Source organism: Convolutriloba macropyga, chromosome 12, assembly GCF_964194025.1.
Source record: "Convolutriloba macropyga chromosome 12, txConMacr16.3, whole genome shotgun sequence".
Classification (NCBI taxonomy): Eukaryota; Metazoa; Xenacoelomorpha; order Acoela; family Convolutidae; genus Convolutriloba; species Convolutriloba macropyga.
Window position 1 is genome coordinate 33,643,252 of NC_134479.1, and position 15,300 is coordinate 33,658,551.

The following is a 15,300-nucleotide window of genomic DNA, read 5'->3' on the forward strand; positions in this document are numbered from 1 at the left end:
TTCTTTTTTTTGCCTGTAATTAATTGTTTTGTTTATGTAGTCGTCAGGAATTTTCTGCTTAATGTCAGGTCTTAATATCTGCTTTTTCAAAATTATTGAAATTATTCGATGTGATCAGTTGATAATTAATTGTTCCGATGATTTTTATTTCAATTGTTTTTAAAGTTTTCAGAAGTTCTTTTGAAATTTTTTGTCCTTCTTCATGGCAATTTGAAACTTAGTCTCTTCAATGACCCATGCCTTCCCCTCTTTCGTAATATAAACTTTAAACACTCTATTGGTTCTATGTTACACCGATGTTTTAGATCGGACACTATGCGTGGTCAATTTTTGTTTTTCTTTTTTGTCGCCCTGTAAAATTTTTGCGTTTATAGTAAGTTCAGTTGATTTTGAAATGAGACCTACGTGAACATATACAATCTTTTATTTAATTTGTAGTAACATAAATTAAAGTAATTGAAAAAAAAACTAAAACATATAGATAATTGATGATGATTTTAATGACTTCAATAATTTCTGTTTTCGTAAATTGTTTGTAAATTTTTCTCTATATCTGTTTTTGTAGTTATTTTGCAATCCTGCCCTACAGCATATGTCCAATAAAGACAATGTCCGTTGAATCCGTCAAGTCCTATGAGGAATTATAAAGAATTCTTCATATATTTCCAATGACTTCTGAAATTATATGGTTTAATTTGATGGATTTTTGAACCTCTTCACTTCTTCTTTCTCTGTCTGCTATCCTTATCCCCTTTAGAAAAATGGCATCTTTTTTGGTATTGAGGATACATGAAACTTTATGTTTATTGTTTTCGTGTTTTAGATGACAGTATTTTTACATTGTTAGAATGCGCTTTCAAAAAATTAGATCCGGAGTTTTGTTTATCTGTCGTTTGTATTGTCTCGGAGTCTTATTAATGGCATGCAGCATGAGCTTTTGAATGCAGCATTACATTACATTATTCATTCAGTAGTTTGAGTTTGTAGAAACTTTTCAAACAGAAACAATTGTTTGTGTATTTCTCGTCTAGTCTCTTTACTTGGTGGACAATTACGTCAAAATATGGTTGAGCGGAGATAATTATTGTTTATAGAGATTTCTTCGGTCAGGATTTTCATAGAAAACTTTGGTTGGGTTATCACTCTGATTATAACAAACAATTTTCAGTTCGATGAATAGGGTTTTTAAGTAGTGCTTTTGTTGGAAAATGGAATCAGTTCGAACTAAAATAAAAATCAATCTGAATCTGACAGACTATAATTAACGGAAGCTACATGAAGATCATATGTCGATACCGCTTCTATATTAGTGTAATCCAGTTTTACAGAGATTTTTTTATGCAGGAATAATAGTTTTTAACTTAATATATAAGAAAGAGTGATTGGATTCAAGTTGGACTTTAAAGTGATTGGACTTTAAAACCACTTTCAAACTTTCTCTAAACCGTTTTTCTGAAACCAGTTCTTTCGGTACCACTCAGAATTGATTTGTGAGCAGCCAATTCATAAACAGAGGCGCGTGAAAAATAAAAATACCAATTTTTGCAAAATTGGTGCGTTACTGCCTTTTTGAATTTTTTTGAGCACTCACTGAAAGTAATTTTGGGGTTTGCTGTAGTGTAGGTCGACAAATATTAGCTCAAATTGCTTCAAATAAGGATCATTGTAAAGCTCTTGTAATAAACTTCAACATTTGGCTTGCTAATTTTACAAAAAATTTACAATTTTGTCCTGCAGAAAATTATTTAAAAAGTTAAGGTAAGTTAAGGTAATTTTACCTTAACACAGTTCAGGTAATTTTTTACCTTAACTCAAGTTAAGGTAAAGTTAAGGTAACTTTTACCTTAATTTTACCTTAACAGAGGTTTACTTTAACTGCGTTAAGGTAAATTTACCTGAACTTTTTTTAGTGTGTATCTAACTAAAGTAAGTGAAATGGTAAGAAAAAACACATCTGTTGTGATTTTCAAAAAGCTTTTCTCTGTGTAAAATGAAATCTCAAAGAACATTCTAACTTTTGAGATTTGAATAAAATAACTTTTACATGTTTTGCGTGACTAACAGATGGAGCGCTCAGTTTTTAACTAATGTTCTGATGTAGGGTGATGTCAGATGCCGCATTGAGAAAAAGGCAAGTTCAGAGGACTCAAACATTAAAAAATATTTTCCAGCATCGAAAAATTTTGAGATTTTGCCACTGAATTCATCAACTACTTTTGTTCCGGCGTTCAATTTTTCACCAGAATTTACGACAATTCTCAAATATAAACCCATACGCATTCCTTTCTGATAATCAAGAATTCTTTTTGATTCCCATTTGTTCCATGGACATAACTTGATGCTTTTTCCGGGGTGCAATTTATCCGCTGAATAGGGTTTTTTATTATTTTCAGATCAGCGCCACAGCAGTTTATTGCGGTCTCGTTTGTTTAAAACAAATACCGTTTGCTTAAAGCAAATACTGTCAATATTGTATGACAATAGGAAAACTCCTATCCATGTCTACGTGTTAAGGTATTTGAATAGAAACAGAGATTATCTGAATTAACCTCTGCTAGCTTAGCTGTTTTTTACTACTTTTAGTTTGAGTTGACAGTTTTTGTAAAATCGATCAACCAACATCAATTCCAACATCATTTGATAGGCTTCTGAATAGTTGAACTTCGATTTTTTTCATATCAATGTTTTGGCTTGTTCTTTTCCCAAACACTTAGAAGCAGGTAGAAACACAAACTTTAATTGGGACTACGCTTATATGTGACCATTTTGTCAAAAGTTTTAGTTCGTTTTTCAAAAAAAATTAAATGGCATTCTCTTTCATCAATATTTAGAAAAAAACAGTCACCTTAATATCCGGCAAAATACCAGAACCAAATATTCTAGAATTCTGGCAAATATTCTGGCAAAAAGACTCATTACGCAAAGTCATCATTGGGGCATATACTGTTGTATATGCCCCAATGATGACTTTGCGTAATGAGTCCTTCTTTCAGAATTTTGTAACTCAAACCATCGAGACTTGTATGGCACCGCTCCCTGATGTCCGTTTTCGGACTGAAAACAAAGAGTTTCTTTTTGCCAATTGCGCACTAGAGGTTTCGGCCCCCTGCATATTGAATAGGAAAAAGAAAGGCTTAGGAAACGCTAGGGCATCATATCTACCCGTCTGGTAACGGGAGTTGTGCCATTGAAAACGTGCTCAGACCTGATTACAGCCATCCTTTTGAATGCTGACCACCGCTTCACTTCGCGCAAATGCCAAACCATCGATATTTGCAGTGACAACGGCAAAACTTTTGTTGTGACCAAACAAGGACTTAAAAAGTGTCTGAAGGATCTCGGCAAAGACAAAATTTACAAAAAAACTTGTATCACTGAGCGCCAAGCGTTCACTTTTGATCATTCTATGGTCAAAGAGGCTCTTCTCTGACGTAATTCCCCAGAAAATGGTAGAAGCAGAAGCCATGATGAAATCCAGACCACCTAAAAATGTTTCAGACGGTCTGGCAAAAAATGAACCGTTAACGTCGATTTATTCTACTGCTCTAGCGTCCTTACAATTTCCTTCCACCCGGTTTCTTCCCGTCAACCAAGCCAGCCAACATGAAGTTTTGGAAGAAGTTCAAGAATTCTTTAGCAACATTTGGATGACACTGGTCCGGGAGCATCCAGTGACCTGGACGAAAAGACCAGAATGCACTAAAAGCAGGTGAGTTCACTCAAGGACAACTCAAGCAGGGGAGTTCACTCTATTTGCTATGGGATCTGAGAGACTTCAGCCCAAATGGTATTTTTCCTCCAGGAAGAATGAAAAAGTGTTTCCTGGAAGAGATGGAAACAACAGAGTACTTAAAGGGAAAACGGGTTAAAGTGAAACCAACTGATTCCTTCTCGCCCTTCTTTTTGCTTCTTAGCTAGACTGATCAGAAATTTCGAAAAATAGTGATTCACCTCAGTTTTTTTCAAATTTAATTACTAAAATATCGACAATTCAGAGCCAATTATCAACTTTTTTCTGGACCTTATTAGGAACCGGATTACATTTGTCATACGGCAATGGATACCCTTCATGTATCCATATCCGTATTTTAAACTAATTTATTGTTGTATGTTCCTTTTGAAGGGCGAATGCCATTTTTAGTTCAGTGCTATATACTTCCTCCAATTTTTAGTAGTTAAGTCTGTTCACCCCGTCTGTACCGGATATATACTCATTCACGTTGTAAACAAATCAAACTTTGCTTCCTTTCTGTATGATTAAAACCTGAACAAACTTTCTTTCATAATCTGTATTATCATTAATTTTCATTCCCCAATTTGTAGCGCTAACGTTCAGTTCAATTTAATCCTTGCAAAATACCTCTCGTTTTAACTGAGTAGTTCAGTTAGAGTCAATCGCACCGCGATTGCCAAATTTAGAAAGGCTTTAGTTGAAAGTAACAACTAAATCATCCATTCGCGACGCGAGTGCCTATCTCAGTACTTGCAAGGCCATTTGCGATTCAATTGACTATACTCCTTGTGTAAGAGTATAACATGGCGCAGCCAGCATCGGACTCAAAGAAAACACCACTTCATATAGAAGCATTTTGGGAGAAACCGACAGCAACACCTTCCCTGACGTGGATCAAATGGACGCAGCAATGGAAATTGGCTCTACTTGCTAAGGAAGGGATCCAATTGGATACTCTATTGAGTGATCCACCAACAACAGTGACATATCCGCCTGAGCCTACCTATGAAGCACCGGTAGAGAATCACACACAGGCAACGGAAAGAGATCGTAAAGTCCGAAACCAACAATTGAAAGTCAATTGGCAAAATCGTTGTGCAAAGATTGAAGAAATCGGGATCCTCTGTGGCGACAAACCATGGGGAATTTGTGAACAGAAAACAATATCATTGCTATATCTAAGCATTGGCACAGAGGGGCGACGGATCTTCAAGAGCAAGTACCCCCATTTTCAGATCGAAAAACAACCTTTTAAAGATTTGTGGCGAGCAATGGAGGACTCATTCACAAAGGTTCGTAATATAACTTACGATCGCTTCGTTTTCTACTCGTGTAAACAACAAAAAGGAGAATCGGTAGAAAGTTTCTACGGCCTTCTCATAGAATTGGCGGAAAATTGTAATCTTGGTAGTGAAGAAACTACACTCATTCGTGATGCATTCATATTAAATATGCTTGATCACGAAACTCAGAAAGAGTTGTTGAAGGAAACAGTAGACCCACCAAAAGCATTGGAAATCGCCATACAAATGGAAATGGGAGCACAGAACCAGCAGAAAATTAACCAAAATTTGATGTCAGGTAATACTTCAGTGAATTACATCAATAATAATTCAATGCGAAATCGTAACGCGAATGGACCTTCCACAAAGCGAGACTTCACTCGCTACGCATCTATCCCAAAAAACTACCAATATACGAGTATTTGTATGGATTGTGGTCTTCGTTGGAGCCACAACCATAAGCAGATTTGTCCCGCGAATGGAAAAAAATGCCATAATTGTGGTATTATGGGTCATTTCGCTAGAAAATGTCGAAAAACAAAACAGCCACAGCTTTCAATTCAGAAAACTCAAAAATCAAATGTAAACCAAATCGATCAGACGCCGGAAAAAAGTGATGATGAAGAATCAGTAAACTATATCACGAGCTATCAACAATTGTACGACCAGGTGTACGATTCAAACTATGATAGCGACTCTGACGACTACGTAGCAGCGATTTCTTCGGATTCAGTTCATCAATTAGAACCATTAAACGTGGAAGTGCAAATAGGAGAAATACAAACATCTGCTATGATTGACTCTGGAAGTGCTGTGAGTATCATCACACAAAGTCTAGCAAACAAAGTCCTACGATCTACAAACTCAGCTAAATGGATAAAATCGACAGAAAAAAGGAATTTGAAAACTTTTTCAAATGAGCCGATCAAGGTCATTGGACACTTGGAGACCACAGTAGCCTACAATCAATGGCAAAACAAATCAGCTATATTGACTGTGGTAGACGATGGACACAAAAATATCATCGGACGAGATCTGTTCACTACTTTGGGACTTGCAGTTGTCCAACAACAACCAGAAACTGGTAAATGTGTTTATAACATCAATAATCCTACATGTAAAATTAAAGAGTCAATCGCGACGCAATTTCCACATCTCGTATCGAGAATTGGTTTATCTAAAACACATGTAGCAAAGTCAAAGTTTCATCAAACGTTCACAGCAAAGCATCAAAAAGGTCGACGTGTTCCGATAAATCTTCAACCTAGAGTATCAAGAGAATTAGAAAGACTACAGAGTGAGGGTCATATCGAAAAACTATCTAGTTGCTCTAACGAACACTTCATCTCCCCGATTGTAATTACAGTAAAAAAAGATCAGTCGATAAAACTCGCATTAGATTCAAAAGTATTAAATAAAGCAATACATAAAAACAAATACCAAATGCCTAATATTGAAATGTTAATTGACACCATATCACAACATCTCACAGATACACAAAATGGTCAACAAGCATATTTCACCACATTAGATCTCAAATATGCATACAGTCAATTAAAACTACATCACGATACAGCAAAACACTGTAATTTTAACATCATATGTGGAGAATCTACAGGTACATATAGATTCAAAACTGGTTTTTATGGACTTACAGATATGCCGGCGGAGTTTCAAAAAGCCATGGATTATACACTCATAGGTTTACAAAACACATACTGTTTCTTAGACGATATTATAATCGTTAGTACCGGCACTGAAGCAGACCATTTAGCCTACGTCCACAAATGTCTAAAAAAATTAGATGACGATAACTTGAGAATTAACCTCCAGAAATGTCATTTTGCTAAATCTGAAATAGAATGGCTCGGTTACAAATTTACACAGACTGGAATATCACCCTTAGAAAGCAAAACAGCCGCAATCTTAACAATACCACCACCAACAACATTAAAACGCCTTAGATCAATTCTCGGGTCGGTAAATTATATTGGCAAATTTATACCTCACTTAGCACAACTATGTCATCCACTTAGACCACTACTAAAGAAATCAGTAAAATTTATATGGACGGACGAACATCCTAAACATTTTAATCAGATTAAAGAAAAAATAGCAAATAGTACAGAAAATAGCCATTACAACCCTAAACTGGATGTTCGTATAAAATGTGATGCCTCCCGTTCAGGATTGGGGGCAGCATTGGAACAAAATACACCGGATGGTTGGAAACCAATAGCCTTCACGTCGCGATTCCTCAATTCAACGGAAGAACGCTACAGCGTCAACGAATTGGAACTATTGGGGATAGTTTGGTCAATTGATTATTTTAAATACTACTTATACGGAAAAAACTTTACGGTAGTGACAGACCATAGAGCCCTATTGTCAATACTTAAAGAACACCGATCAAATAAGTCATACAATAGTCGACTGTCTCGATGGATAGATAGATTGCTACCGTACAATTTCACGATTGAGCATATGCCAGGTGCAAAAATGGGACTCGTTGACTACATTTCCAGAAACCCTTTTGCAAGAGCTAAAAAGATATCTACATACGACGAGCACTTTGTTGTAGCAACAATTTCTAAAATCCGTGATTTAATGAAACATTTAATTACCAATAGACAAACTACAACTACAAAATTTAGAAACATATTAAAGTTGAATTTGCCTTCACCAAAAGTTACACAACCATTTGCATCGCGATTAACCATATCAAAAAGCAATAATTCAACTAATTGTGATATAGCATCTGCATCGCAATTAACCAGTTCACCATTGAAACCTCCATTCGCACCGCAATTAACACATGCTAATTCAAAATTTAATCCGTATTCTGTACATCCATTTGCGCCGCAAATGCCACCTAAATCTACAAAATTACAATTTGTACCAAATCACTGTAAAATAAATAATTCACATTCCATTAACAAATTCACTGCAAAAGAGGTGCAAATCGTAGACAGCAAAGAATGTGAACAATCTGAACAATTATCCTTAATACAGCCTATTAATGGTAATAAGTCAATTAATACACCTAACAACACTAAATTAAGCGCGAAAACACAAATCCCCAAGTATAAATACCACTCACCCAAAAACAACTCGCTTTTTGCCCAAATTCTGCCTAAGAAACACTACTTTGTGAATAAACTCAATAAACCTTTCATTTCAAATAATTCCGTAAATAGCCTCAGCACGATGTCAAAAGCTAAAGCAACCCGCTCGGAATCGACCCCTACTAAAGCAAGAGTAACGTTCTCCGACACAACACCTTCAACACCCGAATCAAATGCAACAACTCATACTGAAACCCCAACTGGTAGTATGATAGACGAAGCTGAGGACATAATGTTCACCGAGACCCTAAATAAGGTGTTCAGTAGGAAATTTCTAGCAATACTGACTGGAAAAGACGCGATATTGAAAGAAGTAAGGGACTGTGTACTTCGAAATGATGCAGAACGACTACAAGAAATCAGTCCCTATCTCTTTTCATATTGGAGAGATCTTAGTGTGAAGCACGGGTGTGTCTGCCTAGACGAAAGGATTGCGATCCCAAAGTCCATTAAAGATGCGGTGTTGGAGGACATACACTCCACACACCCAGGCAGTTTCGCTATGCTTTCCTTGGCTCAAAATATCTGGTGGCCTTACATACACAGAGACATTCTGGCAAAGGCCAGTGAGTGCAAAGCTTGCACAGATATTGGTAAGAATCTAAAATCAGTGATTTCGCACCGCAAATGGACACCTCTACCTAAATGTAGTGAACCAAATGACGAAATACAATTAGATTTCGGTGGCCCAATTTTAAATGAGAAAGGAACAGAACAATATTTCCTTACTAGTATAGATAGATACTCTAAATATCCCACAGCAGAAATAGTAAATAACGCATCAGGCTCAAATGTAATCAAATTCTTAAATAATTATATATATCATCATGGAGTGCCTAGAACTATTAGATTAGATCAAGCTAGATGTTTTACAGGAAAAAAGTTTGAAACATTTTGTACCGAAAACAATATTACACCTATTTATGCACCTGCAAATGACCATAGAGCAATTGGATTAGTAGAACGTACCATTCAAACAATTAAACGACAATTAGCTTGCATGAAATCACAATTAAATAAAAAATTTAATTTAGAAAATTCACTCAAAGCTATAATACAACGACTTCGTATATCAAAACAAAAAACAATCACAACCACACCCTTTGAGGCACATTTCGGTAGAAAATGTAACACACCTATATCAAATATTACAACTAAATCTGATAGTAAAAATCTCAACTATAATGCAATAATTAATTATTATTTAGACGAGGATACCATCCGGGGCCGTTCCTACCTTACAAATGAACAGTGGGCGGATACAGCTCTTTGTTCCGATACGGAAATTGAGCGAGTCATTTGCGCCGCAAGTACCCGCGCAAGAACAGAACAAGACAAAAGGAAAGACGGGGAAGAGCGTTTTATAAAGCCAGATGTCATTCACCGTGCAATTCCCTGCTCTGAACGAAGCGTACAAGTGAAGTTGGCCCAAAAAATACATGAAGACCAGCGCCAAAAGAAAAACTTGGACGGTCTCTACGAAGTATTAGCACCTGGCAGTACAGTGTGCAAAATAAGCCCAACGACGAGTGTCATCAAAGAACCCTCCAAACCTGAAGTACGGGTCAGAAATTCTGACATCGCCAAATTTGGAACGCGGGCCGAACGGGAAACAACTTTAGCACAGTACATAGACAGACGCCCAAAGAAACTAAACGAAAAAACTCTCGAACAAAAAATTCAACAACATAAACGAGATCTTTTTCGAAAAAATACCTGAGAGAAAAAGATAAAGCGAAACAGAAAAAACACAGACGATGTAAGTGTCATTTCGTCGGCACGATCTTGTATATCTACAACTAGCAATGTCGCAAGATCATTGAAAATGAGAGTACCAAAAAGAAACCCGAAATACGATGAGGCATTCAAAAATCGACCCGACCTTACACAAATATTAAATTTCAGTCCAATCGCGCCGCAAGTGGTATCATCTGATATAGCAGGGCCATCTGGAACACAAACAACCTCCTCGACTCAAAAACAACCTACACCCATCTTGCGAAAGACTTCGAAACGCAAAATCACGGTCAGCGATACATCCGATTCGGATACGTCTTCTATTAGAAAAAGCAAAAGGACACTGAAGAAAAAATCCCAAAAATCGCAAACAATTGTCGAAAAAGTTCGTAACACAGAAGGTTACACTGATTACCAAGACACTGGCATTGCGGGAGGATCAAATCAAGGAGATGAGTACTCGCAAAACCAACCAAGGGAGATGACAGTTCTCCAGGCCGAAAATGCTGAAAATAGCGACAGCGAGTGATCTTCGATAAAGAAACTTTCATAAACTTCTATTCTATCTATTATTTAATATTTTATTACTTACTAACCGGTGAATATTTATTAATTTTCTGATTTTAATCTAGTAAATTAATTTTTCCCCAAGAGGGGGAAATGTCATACGGCAATGGATACCCTTCATGTATCCATATCCGTATTTTAAACTAATTTATTGTTGTATGTTCCTTTTGAAGGGCGAATGCCATTTTTAGTTCAGTGCTATATACTCCCTCCCATTTTTAGTAGTTAAGTCTGTTCACCCCGTCTGTACCGGATATATACTCATTCACGTTGTAAACAAATCAAACTTTGCTTCCTTTCTGTATGATTAAAACCTGAACAAACTTTCTTTCATAATCTGTATTATCATTAATTTTCATTCCCCAATTTGTAGCGCTAACGTTCAGTTCAATTTAATCCTTGCAAAATACCTCTCGTTTTAACTGAGTAGTTCAGTTAGAGTCAATCGCACCGCGATTGCCAAATTTAGAAAGGCTTTAGTTGAAAGTAACAACTAAATCATCCATTCGCGACGCGAGTGCCTATCTCAGTACTTGCAAGGCCATTTGCGATTCAATTGACTATACTCCTTGTGTAAGATTATAACAACATTCAAGCATATTTTAAAGACCTTTATGTCTCTCCAATTAAATGAATAAATCTTTTCATCCAGAAGACAATAATTTATAAAAAAAAATGCGCAATGATAGCGCCCATAGGTTTCCAAAATTCAGCAAAATAACAGTACCAGCATGATTTGACAGTTTTTGATAAATTGTCTCCAGGTATTTAATGTAGGCGATAAATACTTCTTGGCTTAACTAATTTATATTTTTAGCAACATGAGAAGACAGCTCTCTGAAAAGATTAGTTTTCTTCATCAGACTGGTCTTTTTCACAAATCGAACTAACACAGGCGAAAGTTAATTCTCAAAATTTTTCGCGAGGATTGGTTTTATCTTGCCACACAGGCGCAAAAGGTAGGGAAAAGCAATATACAATATGAGATTTCGTTTTTCGCAAATACCCTGGTATTCTCTATGGCTCGGTAAATACTAATTGGTATCCATGATTTTAGTTGAGTAAACCAACTGATTCTAACAAAGTATAGCAGGGCATTTACGTTTCGAGCACAGCGTGCTTTTACAAATAACAGTGGGGCGTATTTTTGTCATTTTGGATCAACTGAGATGATTCATACGACAAGGCTCTGATTAAAACCAAATTCTTTCGTAACGGTTCAAAATATAAAGCAGTAGTTTTATTTGGATTAATAATAAATATCTAATAGGTTTTCAGAATCTAAGGACCTGGTATTAATTCAAAACAAACAGCTCACAGAGATCTAACAGGTTATCAGTTTTCTTTAAAGAAGCCTAGTCAGTTGATGTGTTGTAGCATTTACTTAGAGCTGTCAGGAATTTCGCCTCTCGGCAAGCAGTCAAACTTCTCAGGTGTTTGCCGCTCACCGAATTCGGCGCATTCCAAATTGGGGTTGCTGTCCGGTCAAAACAAAAAAGGCTGATATGATTTTCGCTCAATGTAATGATGAATACGCAAAAAAGTCTGTTTTTTGCAAGATCATAAAAGCTTACCTGGCCGAGCCGTTCGAGCTGGGGTTGAATATTTTTGGTGGCTGCACTATCAAGTCTGTCTGTTTGAAGTGGGGACTGTCTTCAGGGAACAAGCCCCTCAGCTTGCCCCCTGAACAAAAAAAATGTTTTTACTTCAATTTCTGCCCCAAAAATATCACTATGTTGTAAGTTTCACCCAAGAAGCACGTTTTTGGCATCAAAAATAGTTTTTTCGAATGGTCAAATTATCGAGAAATTAGGTCAAAAATTCAAAAATTTATTTTCAAATATATCAAAAATTTTACTTTTTGCATTTTTTATCACTCTCGTGAAATACTAGCTACTTGGATGACTGATTCGATATTACAGAACATAAATGGCTCAATTAGAATGGAATCAAACTCTTTGACCTCAACTGCCAAAAAATGTTAATAAAAATGCCGTTTAGAGTGCTGCTACATCAAAATTGCACCTCTGTGATCCCCACTATTTTTCAACGGCAGACAACTTGCATCATAGAGGTCATAGGTCAAAAGTCAACCATTTCCGAGAAAAAGTCAAATATCACGAAAAAATGACAAAAATCACTTTTTGGAAAATTTTGACTTCTGTGACTTCTGACTTCTATGCGCGCTATAACACTCCTACCTGTGCCTGATCAAACTGCACTATGAAAAATTGAAAAATTTTCAAAAAAATTACGAGCGGGGATAACTTTTTTCCAAAAATCGGTTTTTCACCCCCCAACCGTCAATATCTCTCCTCACAAGCATATTTGGGAGATGTGAGCTAAAGGATTTATCATTTTCAGTCTCATGCACAGTCTCATCAAAATTTACCGAAGGGGTTCCAAGATTGTTAATGTGTTTGCACCCTGGATCCTCTGTTAAAGGAATACTATCTGGCAGAGTATACCGGTTCTAGAGTATACCGGATTTTCTTACATACAGTAGTAGATTTCAAATTTGCAAGTTCCAGTTTTAAGCAAAAAATTTTCTTGACTCCTGCTAAATTACACCAAAATTCAAGATTGACACTAAAAACAATATTTTTCTCGATCGATGCCAAATTTTTCAATAATTTCAGCCGCACTCTACACATTTAATTACACGCCTATATCATGAGCGCTGATGGTGAACAAAAGCGCTTTAACTACAACCAATCAAAAAAAATATAAAAAGACAAGAACGTATAAAACAGGCCATAATGGCATTAGACTTTTTAATAATGACATCAGTAGTGCGGGAAAGCCAACAACCAGTATCTCGTTGACAGTTTCTGAAATAGGAGATTTTTGATGAAGTAACTGAGAAAGTCTGGCATTAATCGAGAACTGCGAAGCGGTTCGAGGTATTCGCCGGAGTTTTGAAATGACTTTAGCAGAGTCGCGCAACCATTTTGAAACACGCATTGTGCAAGTTCAGTCAAAAGTATTTTACTTGCCAAAATGGTTACAATTTTTGATAGCAAACGAGATCTTTTCATTTTTTGCCCCCCCCCCTCAAGTTAGTGGGCGCATATTGTTTGCACCCCCAGGCGCACGTGCCATATTCTTACTTGATGATTTACTATTTAATGGCACTTGCTCTGTAGCTGGGGGGTGCATACGGAAAAGATCCACAAAAAGAATATAACTTTCAAGATCTATACCCCATCTAATTAGTGCTTAGAATTACACCAACATACAGTAATTGCACTCTCGTGCCAGCACACTGATCACCATTTCTGAGTTTAAGTCTTAGTTGCTTTGGGGAACCGAAAAATCCTATTTTTGCATAATTAATTTTGCAGAATATAAGCCCTTTTCTTTTCCTGGTGCAACTTTTATGATGAATCATTAGTGACTTTTGAATTTTTTGGGATCTTTTCCGTTTGTGTCCTCCAAGCATAGTAGGTGTATATCATTTGTAAACCCCAGACGCATGGGCCATATTTTCAAATAAAGATTTGCCATATAATAGCACATGATCTGTAACTGGGCGAGCACAACGTACTTGAGGGGGGGCAGAAACGGAAGAGATCCCATTTCTGCTAGACGTATATAATTTGCATTTGATCAATTTGTCTTTGTCTCTTTTTTGAAATTAATTAAAAAGTGTTAATTTTCCTCAAATAAAAATGGCAGACGAGCATACAACATTGGCAAAAACGATTTGTAAAAATCTTCAACGGTTGGAAAAGCTCTGGAGAAGATTTATTGAAGCGAAAAAAGAATCAGATCCTAAATTCTATGGAACTTCGATCGACGGTTCTTTTCCGTTTGTCCCATCAATGCGTTATGCACCCCCAGTTACAGAGCGCGTACCATTACATAGTAAATCCTTATATTAATATATAGCATGCGCGTCTGGGGGTGCAAATATTATGCTTCCACTATGATCGGGCGCACAAACGGAAAAAATCCTGATCAACATGTGCTAATTTAGTGCTGCTCTTTGTAACAACTGTACATTCAATTTCAAATGAAAGGCACGTTTTTACGTGTTTGAGTACTTCAAGATCTGGCACTGTATATCGGAAGATCTGGAATTCTAAAATCTGAATTTGTTAAGATCTGCCAGTCTCGAACTGGCACGTGTGTGATTCAAGTTATCATGAATTTTTTTCTAAATTGATTGCAATTGTATTCTTAGATTGTTTCTTAAAAAACCATATGCAATTAGTTAATTTCATGGTATAGTACAGCTGATAGTTGAGGAATGGTTTTTCGCAATCTAAATTAAATCAAACCAAAGGCTATTGAAATCGGTTCTTAAATTGATTCGAATAATTTTCTGTTCATACTGTTGATCTTTGTGCAGTAAAAAACAATTCAGCTTAGCTTGTTCTTAGTTACATAATCAGAGTATAACTATTATCCACAATTTTATATTTGACGATGATCAACATAGTTAAAAGTTAGAATGACTACAGCAGCATTCGTTTTATAATATTAGAATTTCAGCTTGCAGCTCATTTCGTTAAATCCTTACTTATGTTTCATGAACATAATTGAGATAATTATTGTAGTGTCATATTGCAATTTTTTTTATAATCTAGTAGGCAACGCCATGGGTGAAGATAAGCGCGGGCACAACTGCCCACATCTAGATTCGATCCGATGTGTTTATAGATTGAGAGCTATAGGACGGGCAAATTGACATTTCTAATTGCCAGTAAAAATTAGAATACTTTGATTTGAAGTAGCTGAAATATTTATAAAAACTGAATTTAAATTAATTAAAAGTTTCTGATCATAATATAGAGACTGGAACTGTTTCAGTTCAATTTTTAGTTTTCAAGTAAAAAAAAAATTTTGAGAC